This window comes from Oryx dammah, unplaced genomic scaffold (assembly GCF_014754425.2).
Source record: "Oryx dammah isolate SB20612 unplaced genomic scaffold, SCBI_Odam_1.1 HiC_scaffold_29, whole genome shotgun sequence".
In the NCBI taxonomy this organism is placed as follows: Eukaryota; Metazoa; Chordata; class Mammalia; order Artiodactyla; family Bovidae; genus Oryx; species Oryx dammah.
Window position 1 is genome coordinate 43,985,424 of NW_024070213.1, and position 21,861 is coordinate 44,007,284.

At 44.8% G+C, this 21,861-nt stretch overlaps 1 long non-coding RNA gene and 1 pseudogene across 1 annotated transcript; one reads left to right on the plus strand and one right to left on the minus strand.

The window, feature by feature from the left end:
- Positions 1–2,295: 2,295 nt before the first annotated feature.
- Positions 2,296–6,180, minus strand: LOC120858015 (annotated as a pseudogene).
- Positions 6,181–6,383: 203 nt separating this feature from the next.
- LOC120858582 lies at positions 6,384–20,370 on the plus strand. The gene is made up of 3 exons (XR_005719895.1): positions 6,384–6,396; positions 7,410–7,413; positions 20,301–20,370. It is a non-coding gene; the product is annotated as an uncharacterized LOC120858582 (long non-coding RNA).
- Positions 20,371–21,861: the final 1,491 nt, after the last annotated feature.

Genomic DNA, 21,861 nt, shown 5'->3' on the forward strand with positions numbered 1-21,861 from the left:
GGACTCAAGGACGCTTCCTCCCTGGAGCTTGGTGTCCTCTGGACACAGCCGGCTCTGGGTGTTATCCCTGAAAGAGGGACAGTGGTGGGCAGGTGCTTTCTTGGTGGGAAATTCTAGCATAGTCACCCCTCCCACCCACTCACTTTATTTTTTTCCTTTTTAAAAATTTATTTAAATATATAAAAAAAAATTTTTACAATGTTGTGTTGGTTTCTGCCATTCAACAACACAAATCACCATAATTAAACATGCATCCCCTCCCCCGATCCTATCCCTTTAGGTCAACTCAGAGTGCCAGAGTGGGCTCCCCGAGCTACACTGCAACTTCCCAGCAGCTGTCCATCTTATACCTGATAGTGCACATATGTTGACACTATTGTCTCCATTCCTCCCACTTTCTCCCTCCTCCACTGTGTCCGCAAGTCCATTCTTTACATCTGTGTCTCCATTCCCTCCCAGTAACTGGGTTCCTCAATACCATTATTTTTTAGGTTTCATATATATAAGCATTAATATATTATATTTGTTTTTCTCTTTCTGACTTACTTCACTAAGTATAACAGGTCCTAGGTTCATCCACCTTACTAGAACTAACTCAAATTCACACTGTGTATGGCTGAGTAATATTCCATTGTATATATGTACCATATCTTCTTGATCCATTCATCTGTCAATGGACATCAAAGTTGCTTCAATGTCCTGGCTATTGTAAATAGTGCTTCTATGTACCTTACCATATATGTGCATTTTTTGATTACAGTTTTCTCAGGGTATATGCCCAGTAGTGGGGCTTATGGGTCATTTGTTGTTGTTCTGTTGTTCAGTTGTGTCTGACTCTTTGCAACCCCATGGACTGCAGCACGCCAGGCTCCCCTGTCCATCTCTGTGTCCTGGAGTTTTCTCAAACCCATGTCCATTGACTCCAAGATGTCATCCAACCATCTCCTCCTCTGCTGCACCCTTCTCCTCCTCCCTTTCCCAGTGTTAGGGTCTTTCCCAATGTGTTGGCCCATCAAGTGGCCAAAGTATTGGAACTTTAGCTTCAGTATCAGTCCTCCCAATGAGTATTCAGGGTTGATTTCCTTTAGGACTGACTGGTTTGATCTCCTTGCTGTCCAAGGGATTTTCAAGAGTCTTCTTCAGCACCACAGTTAAAAACATCAATTCTTTGGCACTCAGCCTTCATTATGGTTAAACTCACATCCATATGTGACTAGTGCAAAAGCCATGGTTTTGACTATACAGACCATTGTCGGCCAAGTGATGTCTCTGCTCTTTAATATGCTGTCTAAGTTTGTCATAGCTTTTCTTCCAAAGAGCAAGCTTCTTTTAATTTCATGGCTGCAGTCACCATATGCAGTGATTGTGGAGCCCAAAAAATAAAGTCTGTCTCTATTTCTACTTTCCCCCCCATCTATTTGCTATGAAGTAATGGGACCAGATGCCATGATCTTAGTTTTTTGAATGTTGAGTTTTAAGCCAGCTTTTTCACTCTTCTTTTTCACCTCATCAAGAGGCTCTTTAGTTCCTCTTCAATTTCTGCCATTAGGGTGGTATCATCTGCATAGTTCAGGTTATTGATATTTCTCCTCAGGGGTCAAACCCACATCTCCTGCACTGGTATGCAGATTCTTCACTACTGAGCCACCTGCAAAGCCCACATGTATACATATACAGGTACATGTCAAACTGAATCACTTTACTGTACATGTGAAAGTAACAGAATATTGTAAATCAACTATACTTCAATTAGGAAAAAAAAGAAAGAAAGAACGAAGACACTGTCTAATTAAGATAAACCTGCTGGAATCAAAGGTGAGCTGATGCTAGAGAAGGAGGGCTAGAGACCGCCACCAGGGGGAGACTATTCTTGCTGGGACAGCAAACCCTGGGGAGGGCGATAGAGGAGCCTCAGGTGCTTCTCCTGGACCTCAATAATCGTAACTCTTTGATTTTCTCACGTTTAAACCCTTTTATATTCTTGGCCTCTTGTTGCTTGTTCCCCTGCCTCTCTGTTCTGCCCCCAGTGTGTTCTTTAGTCCAAAATAAGTGGTATCTCCCCTCCGGTCACTCTCCTCCCTTAGTCCAGGCTCCAGGCTCCTTCCTTCTCTCTCCCCATCTTCCACCTGCGTGCATTCCTCCCCTGCTGTGTTCACCTGCAGAAATGTCACATTCCTAACACCCAGCTCCATCAGTGTTGTCTCCCCCTCCTTTTCCTTCTAACAAGGTGCTCTCAACCTTCACCTCACATGTGTGCCTGGTCCCTGCACTGTCCTGGGGTCGGGGTGTCAGGCCCTATCGCAGGCTCTCATAGGGGCGGGTGAACTCTTCCAAATTCTTCTCCAGGACCTGCACCTGCTGCCTCAGCCTTTCAACTGACTCTGTCTTTGCCCGCTCAGGCAAATGCTTTGCCTCTTTTACCAGGAAGGACACACCCATCAAATGGAAGGCATCTACAGTGACTGCACACACCATCTGGGCTCCCTTGGACATCACAAGAGCTATGCTTCCAAAAGCTTTCCTGACTTTGCCAATTTGGACTGAGACTTGAGTAGTGGTCATGAAGCACTGAGAACTGGCTGCTAACTGAGGGTCAGCTTTGGCCAGCTTGATGTTTTGGACATTCTTCCCAAGGCCTTTCATAGCTTGGTAGAGTTTCTTTGTAGAGGAAACAATCTGGGTGTGATCTTACATAAAAACCCCAAAGTCACCTCCTTTTCATTGATGCCAGTTGACACAAGGTGACTGGCTTCAGTTTCTGCTGATGACCTGCTTTTACTTTCCACCATGATGGTGGACACACCAGTCACAGCAGCCACTTCTCCCAGCCCTACCCCACCAACAGAGTGTCAGACTGGCCCCCACTGACACGGGTGCCAGAGTCAGGCCAAGGATGCTCAGGAAGCAAGACACAGAGCCAGCAGAGGCGGCTGCCACCTTGGAGACGGTGCAGTCCCTCTGCACTTTTGTCAACCTTGTCTGCCAGTGCACGGAGCTTTTTTATGCCCTCCTCAAGTTTCTGTTTCACCTGAGGAAATGTCTCCAAAATCCTCTTTCTGTCCAACTGGCCTCGTTGGAGCCTGTCTTAGTCACCCACGGCCAAGTTTCTGTGCAGCTTGTTCAGATATTTATGTAGCGTATCTGCCTCTTCCCTGTAACAGTGAATGTCAAGGTATTAAGAAAGACTATGTTAGTCTGTAAAAGTTCAGCAAAAGCTATTCTGCATAAGTTGCAGATTTTATTATAAATCACCAGGAAAGAATTTTACAAATGCAAACATTTTTTTCAACATTAAACACATATTTGGGCACTGTAGATGCTCCATGTAGATATTCAATCCTGGAATAAAGCAGCAAAAGTCACCTTAGGATACTCTTAAGAGAAGTATTTGATAAAGACATCTCACAGGCAGCTCAACACCATCACTTCTAAAGTGTGTGTAGAGTGGGAACTCCACAGATAAAACAAAGGCAAGTGGGATTAGAGCAGAAAAACTGTCACTCAAGGGCCTGAGAGTGTAGTGAGTAGTCAACATTTTTTTTTGCCCTTGACTACTGAGAAGTGGTTCCTAAGCCCCTAGAATATTCTGGCTGATACAAGTATCCTCATTGCCTGGGCCATTGGACAGTCTGACAAGGTGATGAGTGGTCTCTGGGTCACGTGGTATCAGTTCTGTGACCTCTGGAGAAGCTGGACTCTAGGGCATTAGGCTGACCTCCAGGAGAGGCTGGAGACCACAGGTCAGGATAATATTTTAAACAGGGTGAGTGTCCTTGGAGGGCAGTGTTCTATGTGCCCTGCTGCACACTGAATCCAGGACATTAACGTGTCCTGAGGACAATGGAAGCTTCGTGTGTGAAACCTGCCCATACTCTGCCCTGTGGCTGATGGGAAACTGCATCCCTCCATGTAATAAACTGTAACTGGGATCATGACAGCTTTCAGTGAGTCTGTGCATCCCTTGAGGGAATTCTTAAACTTGAGGTAAGTTGTGGGAATCTCCCAAATTTGCCATTGGTGTCAAATGTAAGGACAGTCCTGGGAATTGTGCCCCCAAAGTTTTCAGATTGGCTAACTCTCTGTACTTGGAATTTTTTTAAATATCAAAACTCAGAGTTAACAGGACCCCTAATGATCATTTTGCCTGGCATCTGCTCTCCCCCAAGCCTGATTTCCTTGACCTTCCCAGAGGAAGATCACTGGGTCCCTCACTGGCCCCAGTTGACAGGGAAGCAGGAGATGTGCTGTGAGCCCTGGTTCCTCTTGGACTCTCCAGCCCACCTCCCTACTCCTGACTCAGCACCCTGACATCTTGGGTATCAAGAGCCTAACTCACATTTTACCTGTGACAGCTTCACCAGTCTGCACCCCAAGGCTGTGTGCAACTTTGTGGATCCTCTAAAGATTCGAGAGACTTGAGGAAATGCCCATCTGCATGGCTGAGCCTGAGGAGACTGGCACTTGCACAGCTGGTGGAGGAAGTGTTTTCCTCTTGGGTGGGGATGGGCGAGGCTCCTCAGAATCCCTCAAATAACACACAATCACAGCCACTCATTGTGACCCTGGAGGGCTCACTGAGCCATACGGCCTTCCCATTGTCAGGGCGACTCCACGTAGACTAGGATAGGGTCTCAGATGGAGTGAGAACCCAGGTCTCAGGCAGTGTGTGCAGACACAGTCACCCAGGGCCCTCTAGTCTAGCATGAGGGGATCCCATCAGGGAGGGAAGAAATGTCCCCCCTCTCTCACTCAGGGACCTCTGTTAGCATCACAGCCCCTTCAGTTCTGTGTCCTCGGGGCCCACTCTCCTCACTCTAGTCTGGGTCCTGCTGCCCAAGCCTGCCTACTAGTCCTCCAACCTGGACCCTCTACTCCACCCTGACCCTGGGTCTGACCCTGGTCCTGGCCTCCCTGGGCCTTTGGATGAGATCTTTGCACTTGGTTCCCCACCTCTGACCTTTCAATTCACTCTGAGGCCATCACCACAATCTATCAAATTGAATTGCTGTTCCCATTGAACACAGGACAGACTGGGGCTCCAAGACATAAGCCTAGAGCCCCAGAACTGGGCAGGGCTAGAGCCAGGATCCCACCAGCTCCACCCAGTTCCTCTGCAGCCTCTCTGCCGTATGGACCAGCAGGATCCTGCAGGGTTGGTACAGTTCCTAAGATGGGGAATGAAAGCACTCTAGTCAGAATCCCCAGGAACACAAAGTGATGCTGGTGTTAGGAGTTCCTGACTTGTCCCAAAGGATATCCTTCTTGGTTCTCATCTCCAGGAAGAAGGCTCTTGACCCCTGTGCCTTTCCAACAAGCTTTTAAAGTTTAACATTAGTTGAGTATCTACTCTATACCAGCTATCATATGAAACACTTTGCATGCATGATCTCAGTGTCCTCACAATAAAACTGAACAGATAAAGAAACTAAAGCAGAAAGTAGTTCAGTAACTTGCCCAGGTCACATAACCTGCTCTTCTCATAGATTTCTATCTCTTCTCAACCTGAGGTTATATACTGCCAGCAAATGACGTGGAGGAAATATTTCTCATGCATTCTTGAGCTGGAACATCCTCAACCCCATTCATAGGATGCTGCCTGGAGGAGATATGCCTGCCAGGAGGAAGCTAGCCTGGGTGAGATCTTCTTTGGGGGATCTGGCTGACTTAGGTGAAGTTCTTGACACACCTGTGTGGGTTACCTGGACAAATCAGCCTCAGCCACAAAACTGTCTCAGGGTTTCTCTTTAGTGAGTAGGAAATGCAGTTCTTCCTTGCTCGCTCTTTCTGGAAATGTTCAAAGAAATCCTTAAAAAGGCTTTTGCCTTCTAGACAGAAAAATAAAAAGATCAGAAGAAATTATGATGGAAGGTAAATGGTACTGACTAGGTCAGGAATGGCAGCAGTAAGGAGATACCCCTCGTCCAAGGTAAGGAGCAGCGGCTGTGCTTTGCTGGAGCAGCCCTGAAGAGATACCCCACACCCAAGGTAAGAGAAACTCAGGTAAGATGGTAGGTGTTGCAAGAGGGCATCAGAGGGCAGACACACTGAAACCATGCTCACAGAAAACTAGTCAATCTAACCACACTAAGACCACAGCCTTGTCTAACTCAATGAAACCAAGCCATGCCTGTAGGGCAAACCAAGATGGGCGGGTTAGGGTGGAGAGGTCTGACAGAACATGGTCCACTGGAGAAGGGAATGGCAAGCCACTTCAGTATTCCTGCCTTGAGAACCCTATGAACAGTATGAAAAGGCAAATTGATAGGATACCAAAAGAGGAACTCCCCAGGTCATTAGGGGCCCAATATGCTACTAGAGATCAGTGGAGAAATAACTCCAGAAAGAATGAAGGGATGGAGCCAAAGCAAAAACAATACCCAGTTGTGAATGTAACTGGTGATAGAAGGAAGATCTGATGCTGTAAAGAGCAATATTGCATAGGAACCTGGAATGTCAGGTCCGTGAATCAAGGCAAATTGGAAGTGGTCAAACAAGAGATGGCAAGAGTGAATGCTGACATTCTAGGAATCAGCGAACTAAAATGGCCTGGAATGGGTGAATTTAACTCAGATGACCATTATATCTACTACTGTGGGCAGGAATCCCTCAGAAGAAATGGAGTAGCCATCATGGTCAACAAAGGAGTCCGAAATGCAGTACTTGGATGCAGTCTCAAAAATGACAGAATGATCTCTGTTTGTCTCCAAGGCAAACCATTCAATATCACAGTTATCCAAGTCTATGCCCCAACCAGTAATGCTGAAGAAGCTGAAGCTGAACGGTTTTATGAAGACCTACAAGATCTTTTAGAAGTAACACCCCCAAAAGATGTCCTTTTCATTATAGGGGACTGGACTGCAAAAGTAGGAAGTCAAGAAACACCTGGAGTAACAGGCAAATTTGGCCTTGGAATGCAGAATGAAGCAGGGCAAAGACTAATAGAGTTTTGCCAAGAAAATGCACTGGTCATAGCAAACACCCTCTTCCAATAATACAAGAGAAGACTCTACACATGGACATCACCAGATGGTGAACACTGAAATCAGATTGATTCTATTCTTTGCAGCCAAAGATAGAGAAGCTCTATACAGTCAACAAAAACAAGACCATGAGCTGACTGTGGCTCAGATCATGAACTCCTTATTACCAAATACAGACTCAAATTGAAGAAAGAAGGAAAACCGCTAGACCATTCAGGTATGACCTAAATCAAATCCCTTATGATTATACAGTGGAAGTGAGAAATAGATTTAAGGGCCTAGATCTGATAGATAGAGTGCCTGATGAACTATGGACAGAGGTTCGTGACACTGTACAGGAGACAGGGATCAAGACCATCCCCGTGGAAAAGAAATACAAAAAAGCAAAATGGCTGTCTGGGAGGCCTTACAAATAGCTGTGAAAAGAAGAGAGGTGAAAAGCAAAGGAGAAAAGGAAAGATATAAGCATCTGAATGCAGAGTTCCAAAGAATAGTAAGAAGAGGTAAGAAAGCCTTCTTCAGTGATCAGTGCAAATAAATAGAGGAAAACAACAGAATGGGAAAGACTAGAGATCTCTTCAAGAAAATTAGAGATACCAAGGGAACATTTCATGCAAAGATGGGCTCGATAAAGGACAGAAATGGTCTGGACCTAACAGAAGCAGAAGACATTAAGAAGAGGTGGCAAGAATTCATGGAAGAACTGTACAAAAAAGATCTTCATGACCCAGATAATCATGATGATGTGATCACTAATCTAGAGCCAGACATCCTGGAGTGTGAAGTCAAGTGGGCCTTAGAAAACGTCACTATGAACAAAGCTAGTGGAGGTGATGGAATTCCAGTTGAGCTATTTCAAATTCTGAAAGATGATGCTGTGAAAGTGCTGCACTCAATATGCCAGCAAATTTGGAGAACTCAGCAGTGGCCACAGGACTGGAAAAGGTCAGTTTTCATTCCAATTCCAAAGAAAGGCAATGCCAAAGAATGCTCAAACTACTGCACAATTGCACTCATCTCACATGCTAGTAAAGTAATGCTCAAAATTCTGCAAGCCAGGCTTTAGCAATACGTGAACCTTGAACTCCCTGATGTTCAAGCTGGTTTTAGAAAAGGCCGAGGAACCAGAGATCAAATTGCCAACATCCACTGGATCATGGAAAAAGCAAGAGAGGTCCAGAAAAACATCTATTTCTGCTTTATTAACTATGCCAAAGCCTTTGACTGTGTGGATCACAACAAACTGTGGAAAATTCTTCAAGAGATGGGCATACCAGACCACCTGATCTGCCTCTTGTGAAATCTGTATGCAGGTGAGGAAGCAACAGTTAGAACTGGACATGGAACAACAGACTGGTTCCAAATAGGAAAAGGAGTACGTCAAGGCCGTATATTGTCACCCTGCTTATTTAACTTGTATGCAGAGTACATCATGAGAAATGCTGGGATGGAAGAAACACAAGCTGGAATCAAGATTGCTGGGAGAAATATCCATAACCTCAGATATGCAGATGATACCACCCTTATGGCAGAAAGTGAAGAGGAACTAAAGAGCCTCTTGATGAAAGTGAAAGAGGAGAGCGAAAAAGTTGGCTTAAAGCTCAACATTCAGAAAACGATGATCACGGCATCTGGTCCCATCACTTCATGGGAAATAGATGGGGAAACAGTGGAAACAGTGTCAGACTTTATTTTGGGGGGCTCCAAAATCACTGCAGATGGTGACTGCAGCCATGAAATTAAAAGACGCTTACTCCTTGGAAGAAAAGTTATGACCAACCTAGATAGTATATTCAAAAGCAGAGACATTACTTTGCCGACTAAGGTCTGTCTAGTCAAGGCTATGGTTTTTCCTGTGGTCATGTATGGATGTGAGAGTTGGACTGTGAAGAAGGCTGAGCGCCGAAGAATTGATGTTTTTGAAGTGTGGTGTTGGAGAAGACTCTTGAGAGTCCCTTGGACTGCCAGGAGATCCAACCAGTCCATTCTGAAGGAGATCAGCCCTGGGATTTCTTTGGAAGGAATGATGCTAAAGCTGAGACTCCAGTACTTTGGCCACCTCATGCGAAGAATTGACTCATTGGAAAAGACTCTGATGCTGGGAGGGATTGGGAGCAGGAGGCGAAGGGGACGAGAGAGGATGAGATGGTTGGATGGCATCACTGACTCGATGGACGTGAGTCTGAGTGAACTCCGGGAGTTGGTGATGAACAGGGAGGCCTGGCGTGCTGCGATTCATGGGGTCGAAAGAGTCAGACATGACTGAGCAACTGAACTGAACTGAAAGTTCATCCTCCTGAGCAGTAGTCATCTTAGGTACGATGATGGATTCACCTGGGGCTTTGGATGGACTGTTCGTCCTCCCAAATTCATAAGATGAAGCCTTGAATGCTCCTCCACCCTTGCAATGCCTATATGAAGATAGGGACTTTAAGGTGGTAATTATAATGATATGACACCATCCATAAGTGTATGGCCTTAATCCAGTAAGATCAGTGTCCTTATTAGAAGAAGAACCAAATCTCTCTTCCTCTCTCTGTCCTGCAGCATGAAGACTTTTTAATTTTTCTCTTTTTCCTGTGTCACTAAGGGAGAAAGGAGAACAGGCTCACGTGGAGGGAACACAAAACACTAAATCTGTGTATTGATTGATTGGGGTGGGGGTGGATGGGGGGATAACTGAGCACTTGGGTGTCTGCAGGGAAGCCTTTGAGATCAATAGAGTCAGTACCTGCCTGAGGTGTCACACCTGATAAGCAGGTGCTTATATATGAGAGCACTTGGCAGGTGTCTAAACACAGAACAGGAAAGGGGGGATTTAGGAGGAGGGGAGAGGTTTCCACCTAAATGAATACATTCCATACATTCCAGGTAGAGGGGATAGGACCACACTTGGCAGGACCTACTGTGTGGCCCAGGCCATGGACACACACTATATTCGATCCTCATCACAACATAGGGAAATACTTTTCCAAATTACAGGTGAGGTCAGGTAAGGCACTCCACATCACACAGGTGACAGGTGGCAAAAGCCAGACTGGGGTTCAGTTCAGAGTCTGATGATGCCTGCAGGGCAGTTGGGCTGGAGGCAGAGAGAGAACTGGAGGAAACGGCCTCTGTGGTTACACTCCAGGATCTGGGAGCAGGAGGAAGCTTGGACAAAGGAAGAGGACAGGAGAAGCTCCAGGGATGCTGGGGAACTTCCTCTCCACACCCTGCCTGGCCCTGGGGACTCCCTCTTCTGTCCCCCTCCCAATGGCTGTCCTGGCTTCACTTCTGAGTCACTTACTGGACAACAGGGTGAGAAAGTGAATACCTTAGACTTGGCTCCCTGAGTAGAGGTCCTGGAAGGTCCTGGATGGATCCCTGGGTGGGGGAATCCCCTGACTCCTCTGGGGGCCCCGAGGATGCTTATCCAGACCCTTCTTGGTTCTCGATTCTTCTCTAGGTTAATTCAGTCATTTGGCACCACCTCAGTTCTGGGTCACAAGGAGGAACCAGCCAGACAAGAGACTGCTGACTACCAGAGTAGTCCCCAGGTCTTCTGAGCTCATGGTGGCAGCAGGGGGTCTCAGAGATGTCCCTTCCGCTCCTTGTCTGTGTCAGGCTGGAAGGAGGTGTGGCTTCACCCTTGGGGAAGAAAAAGCAGACAGTTGGCTCAATCATGAGTGAGCAGTGACTGCAGGGCACAGTGAGGGGCGAGGTCTCTGGTGGATTCCCCTGGGACGGCCACCAGTGCCACCAGGGACTTAACCCAGCGTGGTTTTCTGTCTCCTGGGCTCTGCTGGCCACTAGTTACGGAAAGTTGCTCATCATCCCACCAGTTCCCTCCAGGCCAAGTCAGAGTCCTGATCTCCTGTTGGGGCACAAGGAGAAGGTAATTAGACAGGAGTCATCTGCAAAGTTATAGAAGCAATAAAACGAGAGGAAGCAGAACAGACAGGAAGGAATACTCTGGACACTGAGACTGGGAACACTTGTGTCACTGACTGGTAATAGGTGATATTGATCTAGCATCTATGACGTGCAGACTCCTGAAACTCACCTAAACTTAGGTCAGCCCAAGTTTTCACACTGATTCCAGAGCCTGGACTTCAACCCAGGTCTTTCTGATCCAAATCCCAGGTTTGTGATGACTCTGCTCTGTGCCCTTTAATATACAAAAATACATACTTATGGACATATATTTGTCAGTAAATAACTCTTCTCATTCATTCTAAGAGGATGTCTTGCTCCCTGTGCTCAAGTCTCTGCCTTGATAAAGTTCCTGGGGCTTCAGCTCCCACAGCCCATGTCCTTCTTGTTTCTGCCTGGAGTCCCACTGGCCCCACCCCATCCCTCAGCCCCGCCCTGGGTGGCTGAGGACCTGAATGGTGCTCCATCCTCTCTGCTGTCCTCTCCTGACTGTTAAATTTGGGGCTCTTTCTAATTATTTATGTAAACATAGTACAAAGAACACCCTTCTTTGGAAAACTTTGCCGCATTTGACTACTTCCTTAAGTTATTTCAGAAGTAGGATAACTGTGTCTGAGTGGATCAACATCCAAAATTATTTTCTACTTAGAGCCACACTGCTTTGGAAAGAAACCACACCAATTTACATTCACACTCATGATATGTGGTGTGTCTAGCCTTTCTGTCTTGCCAGTTCTCAGTTGTTTAAGTAGCAGATCTTCATATTGATAGAATCTCTTTTGATTCTGGTTTTAACTATCTTGTGCTGGGAGACAACAAAAGAAAGCAAATGTTGCTTATGTTTATGTGCTATTTTAAGAATTTAAAAAAGCGTTTATTAACTACCCCTACTGAAACCTGGCTGAAATGATAGTAAAGGTCCTTATAGTTACAGTAACAGCTATTGACGAGAGTGGTTTGTGTTTCTGACTTTGTTCTGCACTGGTATTTGCTCTAAGATTTCACAAATTATAAAGCATATTTACTGATAAGTTGGAAGTCTGTACCCATGTATCCCTGTTTATAGTAAGGAAGCTGAAGCATAGATGCTTTGTGATTTGCCCAAGGTCAGAAACCTTGTTCAACATACACTGGGTTCCAACCCACTCTTGGGCTCAAGAACCCATACTCTGCCTCACTCTGTGGCTAATTAAAAAAAAAAAAAAAAAAACCTGAATGGCAGCAATAGGAGCTTAGAGTCTTCAACATGTGTTTGAGGACTGAGTGAATGGAGAAGGGATAGCTGAATAGAGAAGAGTAGAGGAAGAGAAACAGCAAGAGTGAGTAGAGGTGAGAAGAATGGTCTGCTGGGCAGAGCCCCAGAGAGGGACCAAGATGAGAGGGAGCCAGAGGGGAGGTCAGGGGACAAGCTCACCAATCCCATGGTGCACCCCATATTCACAGCAGCCTTACGTCTGCAACAAAGTGGGGAAATCAGAATGGAAAGACACCAGAAAAAAACTTCTGTTTTATGGAAGTCACAGGTCCTCACCCAATCCCTTTACAAAAATGCTCCCGTCAGCCCTTCTCCATCTTAATTTGAATGGGCAATCCAGGATCAGACATATGAGAAATAGGACAACCTGGAAAAAAAAGATAAAAATGACATCAGAAGAAACAGATAATTAAAAAAAATTATTTATGTATTTGGCCAAGCTGTATCTTAGTTGTGGCAGTGGGATATTTTAGCTGTGGCATATGAACTCTTTGTTGAGCTTGTGGAATCTAGTTCCCTGACAAGGGATGGAACCCGGGCCACCTGCAATGGGAGCATGGAGTCTTAGCCACTGGACCACGAGAGAATCACAAAACAGAGACTTTTGAAAATTGAAAAAATTTGAAAACTCAAACCCATGTCTCAAGAAGATTAGAAAGATATTTTATTTATAAAATGAGAACAAGATGCCTGGGAAAGGGAAATAAATAATGAAACAAACAAAAATAGATCTGGGAAATTAGTAAAGTGTTTACAAAATAACTGTAAAGAAAGGATGGAAAAGAAAATCAAAGAAAGCTTGCAGAAAATTGAACAAACAAATGACCAAAGACATGGAGCTAAATGGGGAATAGAAAGGTTACCATCATAGTTGTTTCTGAGAAAGTTATTTAGGAATGAGCTGCAGGGGGAAAAAAAGGTATGCGTGTTTTTATGGAGTGAGATAAGACATAACCATGAAATATGTGGATCCAGGAATCAGGAACATCAACCAGAGAGAAGGGAATCCAAGGATCTTAGCTGGCCATGAAGCAGACCTAGAGAGAAACCAGTCCAGAACAGGATAAGAAGTCCAGAATCTGTGGGAACAGGGGACACAATATCATATGAGGAATAGTTTGAAAGAAATGGAGGAAATATTGGAGATAAAAAATGTTAACACTCTTGTTTGATTTTTAACTTTTTTAACAAAACTGAGCATTTACATATATATCGGAGAAGGCAATGGCAACCCACTCCAGTACTCTTGCCTGGAAAATCCCATGGACAGAGGAGCCTGGTGGGCTGCCGTCTATAGGGTCACACAGAGTCGGACACGACTGAAGCGACTTAGCAGCAGCAGCAGCAGCACATATATATTTGGATGCACTGCGTGGCCAGATGTCAAACCCTGGTCCATGGCAGTAAAAGTGGAGTCTAAACCATTGGACTGCCAGAATATTCCCAAAACAGAGCATTTAAACATGAGAACTAATGGATTTGTTGTCGATCAATATTAAAGTACACTGCTAGAAGTTGGGAGATGAAGCCCTGAAGGAAGGAAAGCATTAATATTTCCTTTTCTTGTTTGTTTCATTGTTTATCTCCCTTTTCCATGCATCTTGTTCTCACTTTATGAATAAAATATCTTTCTAATCTTATTGAGACGTGGGTTTGAGTTTTCAAAAATTTTCCATTTTCAAAGTTCTTCCACCAGAGGGGAGTCAGGAAACACTGGCTATACCTGAGGACCCCAGAAATAAAAGTTTAAATAAAGTGCTTATAACTACAAAGATTTCTAATATAGGATATAAATTTAGTAATATAATGATATTATGAGAAGATGGGGAAAGGTATGAGAAAATGGATTAACATAACTGAAATTCTTTCCTAGTAACTAATTAAATATCAAAAATTTTAAATCAAGAGAAAGAAAAATGCAATACCTAGCATTTATTAGCTATTGTGGTTGATGACTCCCCTTTTTGCACCAAGCAACATTCCAAGTGCTTGGTAGGCTTTCACTTACTTTTAGTTCTCACAATGACCCTTTAAGAAAGGAAACTGAGCTCAGAGAAGTTAAATAATGTGGTCAAAGTGCCCAGCCAGTGCCACAGCCAGAATTCGAGTCCAGGCTCCTATCTCCGGAGCAAACACTCTCACACTATTCTGTCCCCCAAGATAAGAATATCATCTAAAGACATTAATTATCTAAAGAAAGAAGCTTTTCCTTGGGAAGGAACGAGCAGAATTCTCTGTAGAAATTGATTTATTTTTAACAATACGCACTTAGCACTCGGATTTTTTAAAATTTAAGACAGCAGAAGTAACTTTATAGTAGTTAGTAATCCACAAGAATGGGGTTGTGTCTGGTGCCACTTGCCTTGAAATGGTGGGAGCAACCAGAGGAAGTACAAATAAGAAGGCTGACTGCTGCTGTGACAACTGTCAGTGTAGGAGACATGTTCATGTGGATGAAACCAAGCTCTTTAAAGACATAGCGGTGATAACACACAGAAACCAGAATAATCAGAGTGAACTGTGACCTTAAAGAGACACACTGTCCAGCAGCATCTTGCCCACCCACATGTGCACCCATGGGCTTCTGTCCATTCAGAGGAAGAAAGACCCCTTGCAAGGGGAGGTGAACTCCATAGGCTGGCATCTCTGCTCCTGCAAAGGCAAGGATGCTCTTGAAGATGCTCAGAGAAGTGGTTACCATTGGCACCCACACAGAATCATAATGGAAAATAAATATTATTAATTGGACCAGGCTGAGTCTGTTAAAGGACATTAGTCCATAATAATATTAAAATTAGAACGTTTTAGAAAAAATATATCCAAAAAGGGTTCACATGTACACACTGCTAAATGTAGAATAGATAGCCATCACGGACCTACTGCACAGCACACGCAACTCTGCTCAGTGTTCTCTAGTAACCTATATGGGAATAGAATTTGAAAAAGAATAGATACGTATATGTGTATAACTGAATCACTGTACACCTGAAGCTAACAATACTGTTAATCAAAGGTACTCAATACAAAATAAAAATTATATATATATATACACACCACCAAAGTTAGATATAAAATAGTAGTTGCAAATAAGAATTAGTGTAATGGGAAGTATTTAATTCTTAACTGAATTTAATAAGAAGAGGAGCCTTGCACTCTGGCTATTTTCCCTTCTGTTTATTCATGTGAGCATTTATAAAGTTTTGAGAAATAAAACAAGAAAAATACCTGACATCCCAAGACTGGCCTGTTGTCACAACAGGGTGATACTCTTCTCCCGTTGGATGTAAAGGCTCTCACAGAACTCCAGCCTCCCACAGGGTCACCCTGAGAGCAGGAGCAAAGGAGACAGCAATCACCCATCACTGTGCCCCCACCAACACCACACCCCTCCCCTGGCTGAAAAGCAGCACTGCTCCTTCTTTACCAATCACACATTTACCCTTACTCTGGTCTCCATACATGGAGTTATTGAGACTCTCATTGACTCCCCTCATGCCCCCACCACAGCCATTCTCTGCGGCACTCAACCTAGAGTGGCTCTGTTTCCTTAGAGCCTCCCACAAATCGCTTCACCTGAGCCCCATCCTAGAATCTTCCTTTCTACATCTTCCTCTGCAATGCCCAGGGTTCTCCCTCAGGAAGAGTAACCTAACCCACAGCTTGTTCGCTAGGAAGTGTATCTGGTGGCAGAGACTGGAGACACTGACATGTGGTTGGAAGAGAATTCATATAGGCAGGCCTCCCTTGAAGCACGTGGGAGAGGAAAGTTGGCTGGTCCCCTGCCTCCTTCTCTGCCTGGAAGCTTTATGAGCCCGGGAGCCAGGTAGCCAACTGAAATCATGAAACACGAGGACCGAGTGCCAAGGCAGAGAGAGGAGGAGGGTATCAGCAGAAGAGACTGCCCTTGGATCCTGCCAAACACTTGTAAATGTGGCTGCACCCTTGACCTCATCCTTCCGTCCTTCCCTCCCATTCTTGTCCTGGTCCTGACCCTTGTCTGGGGCCTCAGCTGCCTGTGGATGCTGGACAGTGCTTCCGCTGTTGGATTACTATATGGAGTGTCCTCCTCTGTTAGCCTCTGATTGATCGCTTCCTGGAAAGGCTGTTGGTAGCAGGGAGAAGAGAGGAGCCTGGAGAAACTTTTCCCCACCCAACTGTATGGCCAGATGCAAAGCCTCGCTAAAGAAGAGTGTGCTCCTTTCTGACTGCAGTAGGTGCCTGTTAAACATGCCCTGCTTTAAGGAGAAGAAAGAGACAGGCAGGGAGGGAGGGAGAGCAGGAGAGGAGAAGCAAAGGAGGGAGGGGGAAGGCAGGATGTAGAAGAAAATTAGGAAGAAGAAACAAAAAATTTATAATCAATCCTGAATCCCGAAGTGACCTAAATGTAAATCTGAAAGGAAAAAAAAAAAAAAAAAAAGCTAACTACAAATGTACTGGACAAAATGAAAACATACTGGAAAAATACTGCTGAGTTGAGGAAACTTTTCTCACCAGGACACAAATCCCGGAAACCACTGAACCTCTTAAAAATCGAAAATTGCAAAGGACACCATAAACCAGATCAGAATACAAGAGACCTGGAGATAGTGTTTGCAATATTTACAGTAGATACGGGTGAACATCCTCAACACACATAGGAGCTGCAAACTCCTCTGTGTGTTGAGGAGGCTTCAAACCCACACCGGAAGACTGAAATCAGCTTTTAAAAACAAGAAATCAGAACAAACAATTCCCTGGGAGGTGACTTGCCCAGGGTCACATAGCTCTCTGTGGGCAGAGCAGAGGCCAAGTCCAGACCTTAAGACATGAGGTGGGGAATGTGATTTTATTACATATTTTTTAAACAGATCAAATTGTACGTTTTATTCTTTTTAAAATTTTTTTCTTTATTTTTTGTTTCAGCTGGGCCTCCTGGCATGTGGGATCTCAGTTCCCTGACCAGGGATGAAACCCACAATATCCTCAGTGGAAGTGTAGAGTCTTAACCATGGGACTTCCAGGAAAGTCTTAGGAATGCAAATTTAAAAATCCCAAAGTTTCTAGGTTTGGTCTCTGCCTGCCTAAACATGAAGATCTAAGGTCATGCCCCTCCTGTTATATTGACATACCTACAGTTTGGCTTTTTTTTAATCTTAATATTGCAAAACCAAGATCATAACACAGACAGTGCAGTAAGCCCTTCTTACTTCCTCCATCCGGGCTGGCCTCCCCTGCACAGGACCACTCATCGCCCACAGTCCTGAACTGAGGCCCCAGAGAGCACAGGAAGACAAAGCCCTGGATCTCCCCACTTGGTTAACTGTCCTTCCCCTCTCAGGTCCCAGTGTCCCCTCAGAGCCTGGCACTGAACAGGCCCTGAGAGACAGGGTGGTGATAAACCTGGATTCCTTGTATCTCAGAAAGAACCCTTTCCCCATCAGCCTCAGCACAGCACCCAGGGGCAGCCTCAAGGTGGCCAACGCACAGGAGAAAGGGTCTGACCTCCTCCATCCCCTCTGCCTCCTACATATTGCCAAACAGACTGTGTACCCTCAACACACACACCCAGATAAGCTTCAATGATCTCATCACAAGATGTTTCACTTAAAGGATTTTCAAAGACCCTTTTCCACATAAGACCCCTCTTCTTTCTGGGGTCACCACTAACATCTCACGGTTGCTCAAGAGAGCTGCAAGCTTCTAGACAAAACCCTGGCCAGGCTTCCAGCAGCTGACCCGTCCAGCCTCCAAGCAGGTGCACATCTGGGGCCTCGGGAGGGAACAGCAGGAGGTGATGGGAGAGGTGGGGGGAGCCCGTGCTGGAGTCTGGGGTGCTGCCTCCGTCAGCAGGGCCCAGTCCTGGGGGGCCTCCCTGCCTCTGCCAGCTTGTGGTGGCTGCAGCGCTCCCTGACTTGTGGTTTCGTCCCTGCATCCTGCCTCTGTCTTTTCATTGCCTTCTCCCCCACTCTCTGTTGTCTCTGTGTGTATCTTACGGGGATGCTAGTTGATTTAGGGTCCACCCAGATAAGCTGCAATGATCTCATTACAAGATGCTTCACTTAAAGGATTTTCAAAGATCCTTTTCCACATAAGGTCCCATACACAGTTGCAAAGATTAGGTCATGGACATACTTTTCAGGGGGCCACCAAATAACCCACTATAGGACCCACAAATATCAGTTCTCCCCCTTAAGGTCCTGTGGATTGACTGTTCACCTTGTGCAGGAGCAGTGCTGGAGGGTGCCCATGTCTGCCCACCAAGGGGGAGGGAGCAGTCCCCAGGGCTGCCTGACGGCCCACCACACATGAGCATGAAAGCCAAGGGCCACTGATGCAGACTCCCTTTTGGAAGAGAGGGGTCCTTGCTCTCTCTCCGGCCATCCACGTGTGTCTTTGGAGCCTAAAGCATGCTAATACCCCTCCTTGTCCAGCCTCTCTTGTTCCCCGTGCTCATCCCTCCTCACTGCTGGCCCCTGAGGTGGACCGTCCACCCTGGTCCCAGCAAGTGCTCACCTCTTCACTTGCTTCCACTGAGCTGTCGACTTTCCCACTGGTCTTTGACTGCTGGCATTAGACACCTCCTCATTCTTAATTCTGCCCTGATGCTTATTCTTCCAAGTAATTCCAAATCTTACTTTCAGATTGTGGTTGTGAATACAAAACCCAGAAATGTCTATGATCATTTTCTGGCTGTGGTCCCCTTGGGGTGATGGTGAGGTGCTCAGAGGGGCTCCATTGAGATTAAAGAACTGTAAGAGATTGAGAGAGGTCACATCTGATGCTGTGTCACAGCATCTCCCCTGTATATGGCAAGAGTGGGCATTTAGAGACAGAAGATGAGGTGGTGGCAGGTCACTGAACTTCACTATCTGACTGTTGGGCAAATAAAAAAACTTTAGTTTCCTATAAGGTTTTTTAAAATATTGAATAGAGATTAATCTAGAGAGATCAGCAAAAAAGGTGACACTTATTCTGTGCTTTTTGAATAATTTTTGAAGAGTGACCAGGTAATATCTTGTAGGTTTTTTTTCCCCACAAAAATGCTATGCTTTTTCTGCATTGGTGGTTGTAGAAGAGTCTAATAATTGTCCCCAAATTTTCATCCTTCCCTCCTTTTTAAAAAAATAAAAAACTTAAAACTTTTTTCTTAATGTAGTAAAATATACATCACATAAAATTGGCCAGTTTAACCATTTTTAGTGTCCTTATTTTTTATAGAGAAGACACTGAATTTTAGGTGGGTTCGTGGCAGCCCAGACTCTCCTGTAGCTCCATGTAACCTCACTGCTAAATTCTGACTAATCAAAGATGAGGGGAATGATGTGTGGATCTTCTAGGACACATCGATGAAGTGAAATTCCTGTGCTCTATGTCTTCTTTTGTCCTTCCTTTGGGCTGGAATGTGTAATGAGAACCAGCTTCCATGTACAACCCCCTGGGAATGATGGCAGAGCAATAACAGTCAACTTATCTTCCACCTACCTCCCAAATACCTAGCAACTTGGATTTTCATATCTGAAATGAAAAAAATCTACATTGTTTGTTGATAATACCAATATAATTTGTGAGCCCTTCATTACAGCAGCTCAGCATCCCCATCCCAACCAATACAAGACCTTGCCTAGGCTTCATCCCTCCTCTAGGCTTAGAGGCTTCTCATCCTTTCAGAACTCTGTCTCTGTTCAGACCCTGTGAGTTGACCATTCCTTGGATCATCAGTGGCTGTGACATTGACTTCTCCCAGGTCCCACGTCTGGGCCCTCCCCTCTCCTGGAGATCCCAACGCTGTGGCCTGTGAATCAGTGACCTCTTCAGGCTTCCAAGACTCAGTTCCCAGACTGGCCCAGCCTAGCCATGGTATCAAACAAGATTAAGAACCAATCCCTACAAACTCCCATCCCTCAGCCTTCCCAAGGCAAGGTGGCAGGAGGAACTAGGATTAACTTGTAATAAGTATGGGCATGCTTTCTGGGGTGATGGAAAAGTTCTGGAATTATGTAGTGGTGATATTTATACACATAGTGAATATACTAAAAACTACTTTTCAATTGTGATTGTATGTTATGTGACTTATATCTCATTTTTTTTAATATTACATTTTAGAAAGCTGTGGAGATGATAGGGGAAGAGATTCAGAAGAGTACATCCTGAGAAGGGACATGGAGTGACAGGGTAACAGCCAGGAAGGCTAAGGGTCTCCAAATGGAGGAAATAGGCTGCAAGTGTCAGACATTCTTTAAACTACAAGTGTCAGATATTTTCCCTTCTCTGTACAAATTTAAAAGGAGGTTTTTCTTAAAATTCTGTGTTGCCACAACGATGCCTGGTTCCATCTGAACTTAACTTTTCTCAAACCTTGAACTAACCAGTGCATTTTTCTCGTGGAAATGTTTTTCTTAAACTATGTTAATGAACTATGTATTTACCCTAGATTCTGTCTTTCTTCAAATCAGTTCCAGTTCCGGTTTGCCTAAGACTCAGAAATGACATTACAAACCAGAATGTTTTACTCATGTAAATGTTCTCTTAAGCTATGTTAATGAGACTATGTCTTTGCTTGGAAAACTGCCTTTCTTCAAGATTCATGTCAATTGTTTTATGGTCCAGGAAAACTCACCTTGTACCAATGTTATCTCAAAATGCATGTTGTAGGTGAGGGGTCTGGTGCCAGTCTCTGAGTTTTGAGACGTTTCCTTTCTCTAATTAGCAGCCTACTAGTAGGTATATAACTTCCTACTAAAGACTAGCAGGAGGGTACTACTTCTGCCCCCTTCTGATGTCTATGTTGGAAGCTTTCTCTATCTCTTTTATACTTTAATAAAACTTTATTACACAAAAGCTCTGAGTGATCAAGCCTTGCCACTGACCTCGGCTTGAATTCCTCTCCTCTAGAGGCCAAGAATCCCAGTGTCTTTCATGGCTCAGCAACAACCTTTCAGGAGGGTCAGATGGAGAGAGAACAGGGCAGAGGAGGAAGCCATGACCAAATCTCTTCCTGTAGAAAGCAAAGTGACAAATGACAGGGGTCGTGTGTGGAGCTGCTGGTTCCTGAAGGTGAAGCACATTCAGGGGCTCTGGAGGGGATCCTGGCAGAGTGGATGAGTTGGGAGAGGCCTCCAAGATCCTTTCTTATGGGTCTAGGATCACCTATCCACAAAAAGCAATGAACTACTGATACTCGCAGCCAGCTGGGTGGGTCACAAGGACAGTTTCGTTGAGTGAATGTTTTAAAAGGTCAGTCTTAAAGTGTTACACACTGCCTAAGTCCACTTATAAAATATTCTTAAAATGCCAAAATTCTAGGGATGGAGAACAGACCAGTGGTTGCCAAGAGTTAGGGAAGACCCAGGAAGGGTGACCTTAAAGGCCCAGCACAGAGAGTTTCTAGTGACAGAACACTCTGTATGTCAATTGTCATGTTGGTTAAATGGGGAATCTGCACATATGATAAGATGCCCCAAAACATAACAACAAGAGCATGCAGCAATTGGTGAAATTCAAGGAGGTCTGTAGTCTAGTTAGTTGTATTCTGATAGTGACTGTAGCTATGTAAGTTATCACCACTCTAGGAAAAGTGGCTGCAAGACACACAGGACCTCTCTGCTGTGTTTTTGCAACTGTGTGGTTTTGTCTATGAGTCTACACTTACTTTTTTTTTTTTTTGAAGTCTCTGATTCAAGAGCTGAATTTTGGAGGTGAGGATCAGTGGGTAAAAGAAAAGGAGGTGAGGCC